This window comes from Mastomys coucha, unplaced genomic scaffold (genome assembly GCF_008632895.1).
Source record: "Mastomys coucha isolate ucsf_1 unplaced genomic scaffold, UCSF_Mcou_1 pScaffold20, whole genome shotgun sequence".
Lineage (NCBI taxonomy): Eukaryota > Metazoa > Chordata > Mammalia > Rodentia > Muridae > Mastomys > Mastomys coucha.
Window position 1 is genome coordinate 24,804,674 of NW_022196903.1, and position 18,679 is coordinate 24,823,352.

Genomic DNA, 18,679 nt, shown 5'->3' on the forward strand with positions numbered 1-18,679 from the left:
CCCACATTTAGCAGTTTTTGTAGGCTATTGCTAATCTTCAGGAGAGTAAGATGGAGATGAACCCTGGGAAAAGAAGAACTAAAGAACTTTAGAGATAAAATGACCTTTGAAGATGGTTGAGTCATGGAATTTAAGACTTTAAGATTTGAAAAAAGTACCTTAGTGTCCTAATCCTTACGTTTTAAAATAATTATGGCTTGTGTTTACAAGGCACAGCTTTCCATGGTTGGTCATTCTCTGTCCCTTTCTCTCTGCCTTTGTTTCTTTTCTTTCCATCTCTTAGCTTATCGATCTTTACTGTTTTTTTTTCTTTTTAAGTTAATTAATTACTGTTTGTGTGTGTGTATGTGTACCACACGTGTGCACACACACACCTCATGTGTGGAGATCAGAAGAACTTCCAGGACTGGGTTCTCTTTTTCTGTCATGTGGGTCCCAGGGATAGAACTCTGGTAGTCATCTCTCCAACCCTTAAGTTATCTACCCCAGACATAGTCCTAGTATAATTAGCATTGCTAGAAAATAGAGTTTGACATAATTTATAGTACCATCAACATTCACAGTGTGGGGACTGAAGAAATGACTTTGCTCTTGCAGAGGACCCAAGTTCAGTTACGAGCACCCACATCAGGCAGTTGCCAACTCCGTGTAACTCTAACTCCAGGGCATCCAAATTCTGGACTTCAAGGGCACCTGCATCATAAGTGCACATACTTATACACACACACACACACACACGCGCACACACACAATACAATTAAAAATAAAAATAAATCTTAAAATGAAACACACAATGGAGGCCAAATATCAGAGGCATAAGGACAAGCAGTGACCAGAGGACATCTTTTGGCAGTTCCCAAATAGGTTTATATTTTAGCTATGAAGTCAGTTCCTACAGTCCGATTTTTTTCTTTTTAAGACAAAGAATTTGATAGATTTCTGCTTCAAAAATAAGTTGCTAAAATTGTATTATAACAGAGCAGTTAGAAATTTGAATGGTGAATAAAGTAAAAATAACTGCAATAAGTTTTTTTTCCATAAAATTTCTCTCACTTTTAAAATATAATGTTCATTGCTGACTTTCCTACATGTGTGTCTGTATGAAGGTATCAGATCTCCTGGAACTGGAGTTACAGATAGTTGTAAGCTGCCATGTGGTTGGTGGAATTGAACTTAGGTTCCCTGGAGGAGCAGCCAGTGCTTTTTAACTGAGCCATCTCTCCTAAAAAAAAAAATTTTAAATTGAAATAGAATTATATCACTTTGCCTATCTTTCTTCCTTCTATCCCCCCCTTTCAGCTAACCTCCCTCATGCCTCTCCCATGCTCCCCACTCTCAAATTGATTATTGTTGTTACATACATGATGTATATATCTATATATCTATATCTATCTATCTATCTATCTATCTATCTATCTAAATATATATGCACAGATATCTACAAATTCTACCTGTTTAATCAGTCTTAGTTGTTTGTTGCATATAATTTCAGGGCTGACCACTCTGTACTGGACAGTCAGTAAATGGGCTCCTTCCTGGGAAAGGCTAATTCCTACCAGCAGTCATTAGTCATCTGTAGTTCTTAGTCTAGGGGGCAGGACCCCATAAACCTTACCCCTTTCCATATTAACATGTTCATTGATATTGCCATTATGCCAGTCTGGCTTATGCAGCTGTTCCTAGGAGAGGCTGTTTAACAGCCAACTTCCTGGTATTCTCGGTTTTACGATCTTCCTGCCCCCTCTTCAGAGATGTTCCCTGAGCCATAGATGAAGGAGTTGGGAGGTAGATATCTGTTGTGGTTGGGCTTCCACAATTTGTTGAATGAGGAGTGGTGAGGGACAAATAATACCAAGATTGTTTGATAAAGCCTTAAGGAACCATATTATTTTGTATTTACTAAAATTATATCCAATGCATACAAGTATTATTATGCACATCTATGCTTATATACATAATATATATTAATATATACATTAAAGGAAATTAAGCTACTTGGGCTAACAGTGCTCTCCACAAGAACCACAAACTAACCAAAATCCCTGTTACTAAGCATGAGACACTTCCCTCTGAATGACTGATGAGGGTAGTCCAAATGCTTCCCAAAACAATATAGGCTATTGATGTAGCCTTTGGTTGCCTCTCAGTGGTTGAGGGTGGGCTCTTATTGCTGAAGACACTATACACATAGAACACAGGACTCTTTTTAGCTTTTACGTGCATGAGTGTTTTGCTTGCTTGAATGCCTGCATACATGCAGTGCCTGTAGAGGCCAGAAGAGATCATTTGGATTCTCTGAGACTAGAGCTGTATACAGTTGTAAGCTGCCACGTGTGTGCTAGGAATCAACCCTGGTCCTCTGAGAGTAACCAGTGCTTTCGAATTTAAGATATCTTTTTAGCTCCACAACTTGTTCTTTTAAAAAGATTTGTTTTTAACAATTAGAATTTTAGTGTACATTTGATTAATCTTTGGGCCAATAATTTGAAGATAGGTGAAATTATAGCCAGGTTTTTCATATCATGCATTTGCATTTGACTTCCAACTTTCATATGCTGCTCAGTTTCTTTAAGATAAATGGAGGGACTCACAGTGTGGCCATGTAGATGAGGATGTTTATATGGAAGAAATGACATTCTCTCACATCTTCTCTTTCATCTTCTCCACATCCAGCTTCAGCATGAGACCCTAAACTTAGAATATCAGAGTTCTGCTTTGATAGCTTGTAGGTGCTGCCCCTTGGTCCCCACCACAATTCCCTGGATTATTGATATGAAGTCAAGAATTTTATAATTTCATCTGTAAACATATTACTTTATCTCTAACATCAATTCTATTATTATACTAAAAATTAATACTTCTTTAATAATATTAAAACAATGTATATGCTTTCTCTAGTGCCATTTATAAATGTGTATATTTTGGTTTATTTGAATCAGAATGCAAATGAATTTCAGTTATTTATTTTGTTTTTCAAATTTTATGTTTATTTATTTATGTTTATATATATGAGTGATCTGTCTTCACACACGTCCAGAATGAATCAGATCTCATTACAGATGGTTGTGAGCCACCATGTGGGTGCTGGGAATTGAACTCAGTACCTCTGGAAGAGCAGCCAGTACTCTTAACCACTGAGCCATCTCTCCAGCCCTGATTTATTTCTTTTTTTTTTTTTTTTTTTTTTTTTTGGTTTTTTTCGAGACAGGGTTTCTCTGTATAGCCCTGGCTGTCCTGGAACTCACTCTGGAGACCAGGCTGACCTCGAACTCAGAAATCCGCCTGCCTCTGCCTCCCAAGTGCTGGGATTAAAGGCGTGCGCCACCACCGCCCAGCTCTGATTTATTTCTTTATTCCTCCCATTTCTTGTAAATTGGGTCATTTGCCTTGTAATTTCCCTAAGTCTGAATTATACTAATTACATCTCTAGTGGTTTGTGTTTGTTTTGTTTTGTTTTAAACAAAAAAAAAAAAAATAGTACTTATATTTAGAAATTTGCTTGGATTTCACGAGTGCTTTCTTCCATTAGAGAGTACATAATGTCTGCCTGTCTCTTGTGATGTCAGCAGCTATTGATCTTTGCAGATATCCATTAAATCATTCAGGCTATAAAATGCTAGTGTTCCACTTATGTCCTTCTTTGTTTGCTTCTAAGCCAAAGTAGTTGTATAAGGAGAGCTGTCCTCATACCTACGTTTGAGTATCCATCCAGTGTACCAAATGGCCACGCCAGGCGAGTGCTTCCTTTTCCTCCTTTCAACAGTTTTCAAAATAGTGAGTTCACCAGCATTCTCCAGTGGGACCAGGACACTGTGTTTTGTTTATTGGGGTAGGGTCTCATTCCCAATTTAAATAATTCTGAGTATGTTTCAGTACAGTGCTGTTATTATTACACTTTCTTTCATTTCTTATACTTTCATGTATGGTCCTCTAGTAGAGAAGGCTTGAAAATGAGGACATGTCTCAGTACCTTTATGTCCCCAGAGCTTAGTCTTCCGTGTTTATCAAATGAGTAAATTGATGTTCTCTGCAAGATTTCAAAATGTGATTTCATTTTGAGGACATTACAAACAATGTCAAGGATAGGTCTTTCTGATTGATCTAAAAAAGGGGATTCTAAGTGAAGAAATACTGCATGAATATAAAGAAAATTATTTTTTTTAAGTGACTACTAGGTAGGTGTGATGGCACCTATAAACCCATCTGCTTGAGAGACTGAGCTGGGAGGATCACTGTTGTCCATTTGGTCTGAAACACCACCCTTTAGAGAGTGAAGAAATGGTATTGAATTGCTAATATTGAGCAGACATAGAGTGTTTGTTCTGTTGTTTCCAATGGATCTTTCATTGTAATTTTCTCCCTCAAAATCAGTCTGGTTTTACTTCTCTTGCTATAACATATATAACATTTAAAGCTACCTTTTCACTCCTGTTGGTTTTTTTGCTCCTTTAATATAGAAACGCTTGTGTGTTGCAGCACTGACTGGGAAAGCCTTGTACAAGCTGGGGAAGTGCTATACCACTGAGCTGTATTCCTAGCTTATTGTAGAAGGTTAAAAGCAAAACTAGATAGACATGTTCCCCATAAACTTACCCACTTACTCTACATTTCCCTGACAATTTTTTTTTTCTTTTTTTGAGACAGGGTTTCTCTAATTAGCCCTGGCTGTCCTGGAACTCACTATATGTTTTTAAATTTTGTTCATTTATTAATTTATTTGACACAGGATTTCCCTGTGTAGTTTTGGCTATCCTGGAACTCACTGTATAGACTAGGCTGACCTTGAACTCACAGAGATCCACTAACCTCTGCCTTCCAAGTGCTGGCTATATCTGCCCAGCTGCAAAGCTTCTTTTAGGTACATGCTGGACACCATTCTAAATCCTTTTACATGGATTTATATGTTTCATTTATTCTTCTTTTAACCCTGCAAAAGAGAGTAGACAGGAATTTTAACATCTCTATGGTATAGATGAAATCACTGAAGCATAGACATTAAGGAATTTTGCTCCAAGTAGGTGTTTTGTTTGTTTGCTTTTTTACAAAATTTGTAGTCTTATGAGGAAAAGTAAATATGGCTAAGCAGGTATTTTCTATAGCACAGGGAATCAAATCCAGGCCTCATATTATGCTCTGAGCAAGTGCTCTACCACTAACAATCTCCAGCCCTAGAACTCCTCCCTTCGTCCCTTTTTCTGCAACATGGAGATCAAACCTAGAGCCTCCTATGTGCTAGGCAAGTTCTGGGCCACTGAGTCTTGGCCTTCAGTTCTTCTAGATGTTTTATAGGTATTGGTCAGACAAGCAAGTGTACAATCTTCGCTTTGTTTTTGCAGTGCTAGTTGAATCAAGACCTTGTCATGCTAGTGGTCTGAACCATTGAGTTACTTATATCCCTAGCCCAAGAACTTTTTGTTGTTTTATTTTGCTAAAACCTAGCTAGGCTAGGTTCAAATTAGAAATATTCCTGATGCTTGCTTTGACCAACCAAGTGCTTAGGACTGCAGGTGTGTACTGACATATATCACAGAACAGTACTCTTAGGAACTTACTGCTGAACCTCATTTCTTATATTGTTTCCATCTGCTAGCTTTGTGGATTCCCAACTTTCAGCATTAGGAACTGTTTGAGGGTTTTGTTTTTAGACAGGGTCTCACTTTGCAGCCCTGGCTGGCCTGGGACTTGTTGTGTAGACCAGGCTGCCATAGAATTTACAGAGATCTGCCTGCCTCTGCCTTCCAAATGGTGGGGTTAAAGTTATATGCTGTTATACTTGGCAGGAAGCTAAGTTTTAATTTATCTTATGTGTATGAATGTTTTGCCTGCATGTATATCTGTGTACTACTTTTATCCCTAGTGTCTATGGAAGCCAGAAGAGAGTATTATTTTCCTTGGAACTGGAGGTAGGGATGATTGTGAGCTACTATATTGGTGCTTGGAATCAAACTTAACGTCCTCTGGAAGAGCAGCCAGTGTTATTAACTGCTGAGCTATGTAGTTATCTCTCCAGTCCCTAGTAAACTAAGTTTTAATAGTTGAGAAAAATTAATTTAAAAATAAAAAGAAAGTCAGGCGTGGTGGCGCGCGCCTTTAATCCCAGCACTTGGGAGGCAGAGGCAGGCGGATTTCTGAGTTCAAGGCCAGCCTGGTCTACAGAGTGAGTTCCAGGACAGGCCAGAGCTATACAGAGAAACCCTGTCTCGGAAAAAAAAAAAAAAAAGAATACTATTAAATTTATTATAATAAGAAATAGCTTGTTGATTTCTCCAGATTGAGAAGCTGAAAATACTGTTAAAGCAAATATAAATTACTTGGAAATATATGTATAAGCCTTCATCTACTGTTGGAGTCTGGCTGTGGCATTCAGATGATCTGGCAGAAGTGGGAGTGATTATGAATACATAAAACTTTTCCAAACAGAAAAACTAAGCAGCAACTACACATTATTTTTGTTTTTGAAACAGATTTTTTTATTTGTTTGTTTGCATGTTTGTTTTGTTTTTGTTTAAACAGAGTTTCTCTATGTAGCTAGGCTATCCTGGGACTTGCTCTGTAGACCAGTCTGGCCTCAAACTCTGAGATCTTCCTGTGCCTCTCCCTCTCTAGTGCTGGGATTAAAGGCATGTGCCACAATTGCCTAGCTTGACTCAGATTCTTGTGAGATAGCCCATACAAGCAGTGTAGCCCACACTGGGCTCCAGCTCAAAGTTCTCCTGCCTTAGCCTCCAGAATTTGCGGTAATAGACACGTGGCACACTCAGAGCACAGTACAAAGGCATGGTGGGGCACATCTTAGTCCCAGCATGTGGGAGGCAGAGGGAGGGTGGTTGAGTTCAGTACAAACCTGATTTAGTGACCTTACAGACCAAAATCTGAAAAATTTTTTGAGCGTAGTATCAATGACCAGAAGGCTTTGAGGGTTCAGGTTTTATTTGTAGTAGGATTGCTCAGCCTGGCTATTCTAATTCCAGAAAAGAGATGGTTTAATGTGAATTTTTATATGGTATTGAGCTATAACTTCAATGTGATTTCTTCAAAATTAATTTAAGAGTATTGATTCACTTTTAGGAACTAAGCCATTGTCAGTATGATTCATCGTTTGCTGTTTATGAAAAGTCTTGATCTTACTGTGCTGTGTTGTAGTAATGAAGAAGGATCATTTCAATTAACACGATTCTACATTGTGTGGATCTACCCAGTCATTTTGTAAGAAAAGAATAGTTATCTCACCTATTCTTTTTTTTTTTTAATTTTTTTATTTTTTGGGAAGCTGAATAGTTTGTTCTAGCTGAATTCAAATAGATGTTCAGTTGGTAGAACAACTATTTTGTGTGCACATGCTAAATACTATTTACTTGGACACATTTGCCTTTTTCTATTTTATTTTTAATTGGTTTGACTGCATCCCTAAAAGCTGCTCTTTAGACTGGCAGCCAAAAAACCCCACATGTCTGAGAGAAGTGCCAGGAAAGTGATTGTGTTCCAATTTCCCTAATCCTTCATTTTTAGAGGTCACTGAAATCACAATTCTTTAGAGGCTGGTAGTGTGTTTTGGACTATGGCGTGGGAAAAAAAACACTTTAGTGACTTATGCATTATGCTTTTAACATGTGTTAACTTATTTAATTATTAGAATTCTATAAGGTAGATGGCCTATCGGTTTTATACATAAAAAATTGGGTTTAATTAGCCTATCCCAAATCTTAAGTGGCAAGACTATGATTTGAGGCTATCTCTGTCTCCAAGTCTCATTCTTTGTATTATACCTTGTGTATCTCTGTCTGTTATACTGCTGTAGCTGTTAAGCAGAACAGGGTAACTTTCTGTTAGTGTTTCAGTAAGATGAGGCAGTTAATGGGATAAGTATGCATATTAAGAAGATTGCACATCACAGGACTTAGGTCAGCTAAGTCAGAGTGTAGATCTATCAACATGTGTGTGATATGTCGTATGTTGTAGTTTCCAAGTCTGTAAATGAAGATCACATCTTATATATACTATAAGATATGCACCACCATGCCATATTTCTAATGGTACGTTTGTCTCTGTGAGCTTTGAAACTTAGAAAATTTACTAATGTCAAAATTATGCACTATGATTATGGCACATCATATGGCTTGGTGAATGATATTGTTCTCATAACCAAGAAACACTTAGTTGATCTTGGCAGTATGCCATCACAACTGAAAGAAATAGCATCTGTCAATCACAGTTATTTCTTGGAAGGAAGCATTGAAAAATGGCCCAGCAGTTATTCTCCTTGACCTCTTTCTCTGAAAGGGGATTGGATTAGGCAAGCTGGTTTCATAATAGAGTAGAGCTTCTCTCTTGTCCCTGGGGAATTTAAGCCAAGCAGCCAGACTTGCTGTGTGAAACCAGTATAATCTGGTTTTCAAGGGTTTAACTAAATTCATGGTGATTAAGGTTTTATGAGGGATGCACATTGCAAAGCAGCAGCTTTTAAAATGCTGCATATGAGCCAGTCCACGTCTTTAGATTGGAGAACAGAACAGAACTAAGTAAGTTGAGGGAATGGTCCTCAACAGTTCCATAGTATCTTAAAGAGAAGCCTAGATTTCGAAGCTGTAAAATAGGCCGAAGGGGATATTATATAGATTATAGAGATGAGTCTTCATGTAGGCAGTGCTTGATAGTTCTTCAGGCTTTACTTTATAAGCTGACTCAGGATTTTATTTCACTGTACAGGAAGAGAAAACCATGTTGAGCATAGTGGTATATTCCTGTATTCCCCGTACTGAGCAGTCAAGAAGCATGAGCACTATTGCAGGTTTAAGGTCAGCCTAGTCCACATAGTAGCTCCAGGCCAGCCAGGACTACATAGCATGACCCTGTCCCGAAAAAACAAAACCAACCTAAAGGTGAACACACAACACACAATGGGAATACAGTTAGTATATAAATATTAATAGAAACCAGTCACAGACCAGATATAATGGCACCCACCTATAATCTCAGCTCTTGGGAAACAGAGGCAATTGGATCTCTGTTAGTTCAAAGCCAGCCTTGTTTATGTAGAAAGTTCTAGCCTAGCCAATGGTTTATAGTGAGACCCTGCTTTAAAAAAAAATTACAGTATTTCAATTATTACCTTTAAAATGAAGGCATGCTGGAGGTCCCCTAAACCCTTGTGGAACTCCACATTGTCTTTGATTAGGCTGATCTTGCTTCATTCCTTTCACAAACAATGGCTGGCTTTGCTAGGAGTTTTATGCAATGCAAATCCCTTGTGATTATTTTTAAGTGGTTATTAATTAGCCTGGCATCTTGGTGCAGACCTTAACTCTTAGCTTGCAGGAGGCTGAGGAAGGATGATTGAAGTGAATTTGAGGCCTGCCTGGCTACACAGTGTAACCCTGTCTCCAGAAGAAAAAACAAAATAGGCCTGGGGACATGACTTAGTGGGTAAGAGTGCTTGCTCTGTAAGCAAGAGGACCATGCATTTTCACATAGAAAGCTGAGGCATGACTTAATATACCTTTCCTGGCATTGTGGGGTAGAAACAGGCAGAACCTTAGAGCCAATCAGTTAGCTTAATCTAAAACAGTGAGCAACCAGTTCAGTGAGAGACCCTGTCTCTAGGCTGTAGGGTCTAGGATGATCAGGGAAAACATTTGACATCCTGCTCATATTGGGGTGGGTGACCCCTCACACTCAAGGCACTATACAAACACATGCATACCCACATACCCACAAACATTCATAAACAATAGCAACAACAACAAAACACCAGTAGCCACAAGGAAAAAGGTCTGATTATCCCAAAATAGTTACTTAAGGTCCTTTTTAGTGCTTTGCATTGTGTGCAGCCACAAAAAGACAAGGCAATAGAATCTCAGAGTCAAAGCCATGTTAGGCAATGGGCCTTCTTTCCAAGAAAAGTAAATAAAATAAAAATAAATAAAATGTTATCACTATACTTAGAAAAATCAAGGCTAAGGCCAGAGCGGGGGTGGGGGGGTGGGGGGTGGCGCATGCCTTTAATCCCAGCACTTGGGAAGCAGAGACAGGCGGATTTCTGAGTTCAAGGCCTGCCTGGTCTACAGAGTGAGTTGCAGGACAGCCAGGGCTATACAGAGAAACCCTGTCTCAAAAAAAAGAAAAGAAAAGAAAAGAAAAATCAAGGCTATAATGAGTGGAGAGGAGAGGCTGTGACAGGGAAGCAATGAGAAGCCACTGTATTCCTTAACACCATTTTTAAAATTCACTTTACATCCCAATATCAGCCCACATCCTCTCCTCCTAGTCCCACTTTCACATACTCCTTCCTCATTACCTCCTTCTCTTGTCTTCCGAAAAGGGGAACCCACCCTGACACATCAAGTTGCAGCAGGACTAGTTGAATCCTCTCCCACTGAGGCCAGACAGGGCATCTCAGCTAGGGGAAGGGGATCCAAAAGCAAGCAACAGAGTCAGACAGCCCTTCCTCCACATCCATCCCCCCAACCCCCTCTCCAATTGTTAGGGGACCCACATGAAGACCAAGCTGCAGAACTGCTATAAATATATACGGCCTAGGTCCAGCCCCCTCATGTTCTTTGGTTGGTGGTTTTGTTTCTGTGAGCAATCATGGCCTTAGCACTATTATTATACCACCAGTCACAGATTTTCCCTCTCAGATTATTTCTCATAAAGTCAAAATATAGAAAGATAGATAAAATTACTCTCAAGTGTATGCTGGCTTTCATTGGATTTAAATATTTTGCCTCTCTAGAATAACTTGCGCAACTGATCAAAAGAAAATGTCTAGGATTTATTACCATGGAAAGGGTAACAGTCTTACACCCCAATTTTGCTGAAAATGTTTAATACTAAGTGATTTAAAGGAATGCCCCAGATATGTTTTAAAAATAAACTACAGCCGGGCAGAGGTGGCGCACGCCTTTAATCCCAGCACTTGGGAGGCAGAGGCAGGCGGATTTCTGAGTTCCAGGCCAGCCTGGTCTACAGAGTGAGTTCCAGGACAGCCAGGGCTACACAGAGAAACCCTGTCTCGAAAAACCAGAAAAAAAAAAAACAAAATAAAACAAAAATAAACTACAAAAGAGATAAGTAAATATGTATTTTCTTAATTTTTGAATATGCTCAGTTTGAGCTCATACCCTTGCTTGGTGAGTTAAGAGTTGGATACATTAATTTATGTACTCCTCCCCAAGATTTAGTTATATTTCAGTCTGACTGAAGTAGGTGATTAATGTGTGAAAGTTCTGTATGTGTTTGTTTCCTGCCTTTCTCACTTGTATTGCCTATTGCATCCTCCCCAGAAAGTGCGGCTGTCCGTGAGGTTGGGATGTACAAGGGCCTGGAGCTATATAACTAGGATAGCAGCTGCTGCTAGGAGAGGGGCTTCTGGAGCACAGTTGTTCATTTTCCAGTTAGACTTGTAGTATATGTGTACCCTTGATTGTGGTGGTGTCAGGGGTTTGCCTGTGAATCCTTTGCACTTCATATGCTTGACTTTGAAATGAGTTTGATCTTGAAACCTACCTGAGTTATGCATGCTGCTAAAATTAGAGGTGTAGAAAAAAGTTGGAACAGATAAGCCCTCAAAACAGAAGCCCCAGTGTGGTGCTTTGGAAGCCAGTGAGCTGGAACGTGAAGTACTGGTGTGACAGCAGTGTCCGGAGTTGGGATAGGAGGTTGAGAATGCTCTTGCCTGCTCTTGTCCAATGCTCTTGCCTGCTTTTGTCTCGGCATCCCCCGTGCAGTGCTAGAAACTGCTGTGGAGCTCTCAACTGAGGGCTCGGAACTTAAGTTGGAACTGGTGTTGCATGCCTGTAATCCTAACACTTGGGAGGTAGAGACAGGCCAATTTCTGTGTGTTCAAGGGCCAGCCTGGTCTAGAGAGAGAGCTCCAGGATAGCCAGATTGGTATAGTGAAGAAACCCTGTCCAAAAAAAGAAAAGAAAAGAAACAAACACCTAAAAATGACAACAGAAATCTCAGAAAGGATTCTGTTTTTATCATTTACAGTGAAGTAACCCTCCACCCTTCATCTTTTCTTTCTTCCTTTTCCCCTTCCTTTCCTTTCTTCCTGCCCTCTTCCCCTTTTTAATGTATTTAGTTTACTCTTAGGGTGGGGTCTTCCTGTGTTTCCTAGGCTGGCCTCTAATTGTGGACTTGGGCTACAGGTGTGGCATACCATTTTTTTTAAAAAAAAAGATAAAAAAAAATTTAAGGAAGATGTTTATGTGCATGAAAGTATTTGGTCATTTCTAATACATAACTAAATAGACATGAGTAAGAAGAGAACCTTTAGTTTTGATTTGATAGGAAAGATGTTAATCTCACTGAAAGAATATGGTTACAATCCATTCCTAGTGGCAAGAGAAATAAAAAACTTACTTAAAATTACTAATGACTTCCAGGACAGCCAAGGCTAAACAGAGAAACCCAGTGTCAAAAAAAACAAAACAAAAAACAAAAAACAAAAAAACTTGGATACACACTTTTTTCTCTCTCTTTCTAAAGGGAATGGAGAGAGTTCACCAACAGGACACCCTTTTTGTCTCTTGGTGAGTTCTGATTTAGGAAATCTAAGGTGTTTTCTTTTTAATGTTTTTGTGAAGTAGGAGAAGGAAGAAACTATTTTGTTCTATTTATTTAACTAAATATTTCCAGAAAAGGATCATAAGTGCAGGTTAAAGTTCTACTAATCTATCTGATTTTACCACTCTGTGGTTTGGTTAGGAGCTGTCTCCATCTGCTGGTCACAGACGACCTGATGTTTTAATGCGGGTACATGCTTTTCCCACCTTTTCCTTTCAGTGTTTGACAGTTGTGTAGCCAGGCACAACTAAGTATCATACTAACTATCATACCTTTATATAGCTTTTCCTGGAAGTTGTAGACCAGTAGAGAGTTCTTATTTACTTTGGCTTGTGAGATAATTACAGAGAGAGCAGTGCAAAGGGCTTCAAGAAATAAACCAAAAAGTTGAACTCTGATGAGTGCCTCATTTGTGTTTAGTATTTGTCAAGTAAGTCTAATTTATATATTAAATAACTTAAAGGTTGTCACTTCCATTTGATTAAGGGCATCATTTCCCAAAGTGCTGTTGGTCTAATTTCTTATGCTTACTTAAAAAGGATTGTCGTTATCATTACCAAATTACATAATTTGAAGAGAGAGGGACTTGCCAGGCATGAAGGCATGTCTAATTCTAGCACTACAGAGGTAGAAGCAGGAAGTAGAAGCTCGCATTCAGCTACATAGTGAGTTTAAAGACAGCCAAGGTCATATAAGATCTTCTCAAAATTAAACAGACAAAACTGACCTTGGTCACGGGTTAGCAAAGTTATTTTAGGTTTCAGGCTATGTGGTTTTCATTGTAGCTGTTTCAACTGTTGTCATACAAATGTAGCCATAGGTATAATATACAAATACTAAGTATAACTCTATTTTAAAAATACCTTTATTTATGGAATCTGATATTTGGGTTTGCCATAATCACCATGTGCCAGATACAGTGTTCTTTTGTATTTTTCAGCTATTTAAAAAAAAAAAAAAAAAAAAAAGGACTGGTGAGATGGCTCAGTGGTTAAGACCACTGACTGCTCTTCTGAAGGTCCTGAGTTCAAATCCCAGCAACCACATGGTGGCTCAAACCACCCTTAATGAAGTCTGAAACCCTCTTGTGGAGTGTCTGCAGTGTAGTTACATATAATAAATAAATAAATCTTAAAAAGAAGAAGAAGAAAGATGAAGCCTATACCATCATCTTTCTTCTCTTCTCCTTTCCCCCTCCTCCACACATATATACACCACATACACAGAAACTTAGTTTTCAAGTTATAAAAGAAATTAGGTATTTTAAGAAAAAAAAAATCCAGGGTCTAGAGAGATGGCTCAAAAGTTAAGAGTAGCGGTTATTCTTTGAGATGACCCAGTTTGATTCCCAGTACCCACATGGCAGTTCGAAGCATTTCATAACTCCATTTCCAAGGAAATTCAGAATCCTTTTCTGACTAAGGGCGCCAGGCACACATGGTGTGCAGACAAACATGCAGCCAAAATACCTATCTATAAAAACTAATAAAGTGGGGCTGGTGCGAGATGGTTCAGCAGGTAAGAGCACTGGCTGCTCTTCCAAAGGTCCTGAGTTCAAATCCCAGCAACCACATGGTGGATCACATCTACCGTAATGAGATCTGATGCCCTCTTCTGGCGTGTCTGAAGACAGCTACAGTGTACATATGTATAATGATAAATAAATCTTTGGACCAGAGCAAGCAGGGACTGAGCGATTGGGGTTGACGGGAACGAGCAGAGGTCCCAAAATTCAATTCCCAACAACCACATGAAGGCTCACAACCATCTGTATAGCTACAGTGTACTCATATACATAAAAATAAATCTTAAAAAAAAAACTAATGAAGTGGTTAAAGATTCACAAGGGTCAGGAAGATGGCTTTGAGAGTATACGAATGCTTGTCTTGAATGTGACACTCAGAACCCACAGTGGAAAGTAAAAACTGGCACATGGAAGTTGTCTTTTGACTTTCACACACTGAAAGATCAGCAGTTGTCATAAGGGTTAAGGCAACTTAATTCATTTTAAGGAATGTTTGTGTTTTTCCAACTTTAATATCTCTGAAATTGGGATGTCAATTTAATTGGTAACATTCTTCCCTACCATGTGGATTACCTGGCCAGCATATTTGCTTTTGTTCCTCTCAGGTCCTTCTCTATGTTTAATTTACATCTCTTCCTTTAATCCTGTCCTTTGACCTACCCTCATTATTTACACGTTAGCTTAGGATTCAAGACATTTTTGGATCTTTCCTAATTTCCAGAATTAAGATCCTGCCATATCTCCTGGCCTTGCCTTTGTGCTTCAGTGACATTATGTCACATGTTCCCAAGCATACTGGTCAACATTCTTTGCCTTTAAGGCTCTGGAATCTCTCCCTGACTTGGCATGTGCTCTGGAGTCCCACTGCAACATTCTTCCTCTTCTGGATCCCACCAGTTTCCATCCATTTTGAGAGTCACTACCATTCCATACTGTGGTATATTTTCTGTTCATTATTACACCATGCTGTAAATATATATTTATAAGTCTCTGGCCAGTGAGACGATTCAGTGGATAAAGGTATATTGCCACCAATATTGGTGAGCTGAGTTCCATCCCTGGGATTCACAAGATGCGAGGAGAGAACTGAGTCCTGCAAGTTGTTTTCTAATCTCCACATGCCTTCCTCCTTCTTCCTCTCTCTCTCTCTCTCTCTCTCTCTCTCTCTTTCTCTCTCTCTTTCTTTCTCTCTCTGTATGTGTGTATATGTCTGTGTGTATATAAACATATCACATTCTAAATAAAATGTAATCAAAAAAGTCTTTTAGATAAAATCATGAGTTGCCTGAGGGTATTTTATTAAACTAAAGGCACTGTTAAGGTTAATCTAGTCTATTATTAGTATAGTTATGGAAGAAGAAGGTAAGTTTGAAGGCAGGGTTAGCAAGGAACTATCTTAGGTAGCAGTCTAGTGGAGGGGGAAACACCTGTCAACAATGAAAGGTATCAGCGAGCTATTTAAAGTTCTTCAGGCTAAGACATGTACAATATTAATCTGTTTGGAAAATTAGCATTAGAACATAATTCTATCTTTGTTTCAGATTTTGAAGAGGAGATACAAGAGATCTGAAAGGAAAAAAATAAATACATAAGTAAGTGAAACCCCAGAGGGTGAGAAAGAGACAGTAATGGCAAGTAAACTGGGTTTGAGCCTGAAATGTGATCTGGCAGTCCAAGAAAAGCTAGTACTCTTCTGAGAAGCTAACAAAGAGGAATTGTGTCACAGGTTAGGGAGCCAGCAGGAGCCCACTGGGAATATTACATGTAGCACTGTGTCAGCATGATAGAGGCAGAAGGGGACAGCTCTAAGAGCAGCTGCAGTGCAGAAGGAAGGGGAAGTTAGAAATTGAAGCACAAACTGTTGACTGAACTCTCAGTTCTTAAGGTCTAGGAGAGGACACTCCCAGATAGCTAGAATGTTAACATTAGTGCAAGAGAAACAGTATTTAGCCTAGACTTTTTTGTTGTTGTTGTTGTTGTTGTTGACACAGGGTCTCACTATGCAGATGTGGCTGGCCTGGAACTCACTATGGTAGATCATTCTGTCCTTGGATTTATAGAAATGTTCTGCCTTAGCCTCTCAAGTGCTGGGGTTAAAGGTGTGCACCACCATCCCTGGCTTATAGAACTTTACAAGAAGATGAAACTAAGGGCAGGTAAATGAATATCTCTCCAAGAGAAAGGCTGTTGATAAGGCAACAGGATTAACCTTTTTGGACACCTTTCAGTGTGAAAGCTGTAAGGCTTCCTGTTAGATGATGAAGTTCTTTCTCTGCAGAAATGGCTGAGAGGTATTTTGGTCTCATGAACTGAGTTTTACTAGAAAGTAAGCTATAACCATTCAGTTTAATATTTGTAAACATTATATTGAGCATCATATACAGCAAAGCACATGGTTCTTGAGGGTCTGAAATAAAACCACTGGTCAGGTAGGTCATTATAGGTGCTATGCCTTTGAGTGTGTTTCAGTAGTTAAAGAATTTTAATGAATTTCATGAAGAATTTTGTAATAGTAGTAGGAATAGGCCAATATAAACTTTTAAAGAAAGTGGATTCTGTTTAAATGATTATTGCCTTTATTGAGATAACCTAGCAGTGTATTTAGGTGAAGATGTTCCTTGTTAATAATGATAAAGAAACCTTGAGCTGATAACACTTTCCAGGGGTTCTACATGACAGAGAGAAGTGCTATTGCCCTGATTGCTGGCCTGTTATCTCTGTTATTTTTTAGTAGAGGATAGGACAAAGGAGTGGAGAGATGGCTCAATAATTAAGAGCATTGACCCCCTCTCAAAGGTCTCAGATTTAGTTTCAAGCAATAATTTTTTGTTTGTTTGTTTTAAATTATCTTTAATCTTTTTTTTACCCCTCCCTTTATTCCCCTCCCGGCCCGCCCACTGACAGTTCCTCATCCCATTCCTTCTCCCCTTTCTCCAAGAGGATGTCCCCACCCTACCCACCCCACTCCACCCCACCCCACCAGAGCTCCCTACTCCCTGGGGCCTTAAGTTCTCACTGAGTCCAGACTAGGCAGTCCTCTGCTAGTGTATGCTGCCCAGTCGGTGGCTCAGTGTCTGAGAGATCTTGGGAGTCCAGATTAGTTGAGAATGCTGGTCTTCCTCTAGGGTTGCCCTCCTCCTCAATTTCTTCCAGCCTTTCCCCAATTCAACCACAGGGTTCACTGATTTCCATCCATTGAGTGTAAGTATCTGCATCTGTCTTAGTTGCTTGCTGGACCTCTTGGAGGGTAGCCATGTTAGGCTCCTGTCTGTAAGCACACCATAGCATCAGTAGTAGCTATGGAGCCTCCCCTTGATCTGGATCCCAAGTTGGGCCGGTCACTGGACCTCCTTTCCCTCAATCTCTTCTCCATTTTTGTCCCTGTAGTTCTTTCAGATAGCAACAATTCTGGGTCAGTTTTTCACTGTGGGATGGCAACCCCATCCCTCCACTTGAGGCCCTGTCTTTCTACTGGAGGAGGGCTCTACAAGTAAGGCCCTTTAAGTTCTGAGAGGCTCTCACCTCCCAGGTCTCTGTACAGCTCACAGAGATCCCCCTGTAACTCTAGTTCCAGAGGGATCTGACACCCTCTTCTGGCCTCCAAGGGCACTGTATGCATGTGGTATACTTACATGCAGGCAAAACATTCATACACATAAAATAATAATAAATAAGACACAGCAAAGAAAACTATGATTATTAATTCAAAAATAAGTTCTGTTTGCTAAGGCAAATATCCTTGAGTTTAAAACCAAAGAAAACCACAACATACTTTTAAAAGCAAAACAAAAAAAAATCTTTTTTTAATTTTTTTTTTTATTTCTAGACTCCATGATTTCTAACTACCTTGTCTATAAGGAACTATGTTGCAGCTCTAAAGACAGTGTCAGGCATTAAGAACATGGCACCAGGTCCCATTTGAACAGGCATCTGAGTCTTTTCTCATTGAACTAAATTATGTAACCCTATCAGTGTGGATCCTCCAAGTGTCAAATGTCAAGACAGACTGTGTTGCAAGATGAATTGGTTTAGCATCTAGGAACAATAAGGGGGAAAGAAGCAAGAAGTATGAGTTTTCAGAATTCAATGTAAACTGCTTACCTGTGAGATTATCTTATCTCTTAGAGAGGTAAGAGTGGATAGGAGATGTTTCCCACAAGGTTCGGTTGAGAAAAATTCCAGGTAGGCTGACACAGGGTCCCCAAGCAAAGTTTGCCTGTTCTTTGGAATCCTGTAGAGCAGTGGTTCTCAATGTCCCTAATGCTGTGACCTACTTTCTCACTTTTGTGGTGATCGCCCAACCATAAAATTGTTTTCATTGGTACTTCATACCTGTATAATTTTGCTATTGTTATAAATCATAATATAAATTTCTGTGTTTTCTGATGATCTTAGGCGACCCCTATGAAAGGGTTGTGGGTAATGCTACCCCTGCCAAGGCATGATTTATAAAGTCTTATGTGTTCTTCTAGATCAGTTGTTCTCAACCTATGGATTGCAATCTCCTCAGGGGCCAAACAACCCTTTCACAGGAGTCGCCTAAGACACACAGATATTTACATTATGAGTCATAACAGTAGCAAAATT

General features: G+C 39.3%; 1 protein-coding gene across 6 annotated transcripts in view; it reads left to right on the forward strand.

Annotated features, from left to right (window-relative positions):
• The window catches only part of Ahcyl2 (adenosylhomocysteinase like 2), a 153,605-nt gene that overhangs the window by 40,414 nt on the left and 94,512 nt on the right, over positions 1 to 18,679 (forward strand). The window contains exon 2 of one of the 6 annotated variants that reach the window (XM_031381392.1): positions 15,634 to 15,684. The exons of the other annotated variants lie outside the window; for them this stretch is intronic. The gene's annotated coding sequence lies outside the window, so the exon portion shown is untranslated. The remainder of the gene's footprint in view (positions 1 to 15,633; positions 15,685 to 18,679) is intronic. 6 annotated transcript variants of the gene reach the window in all.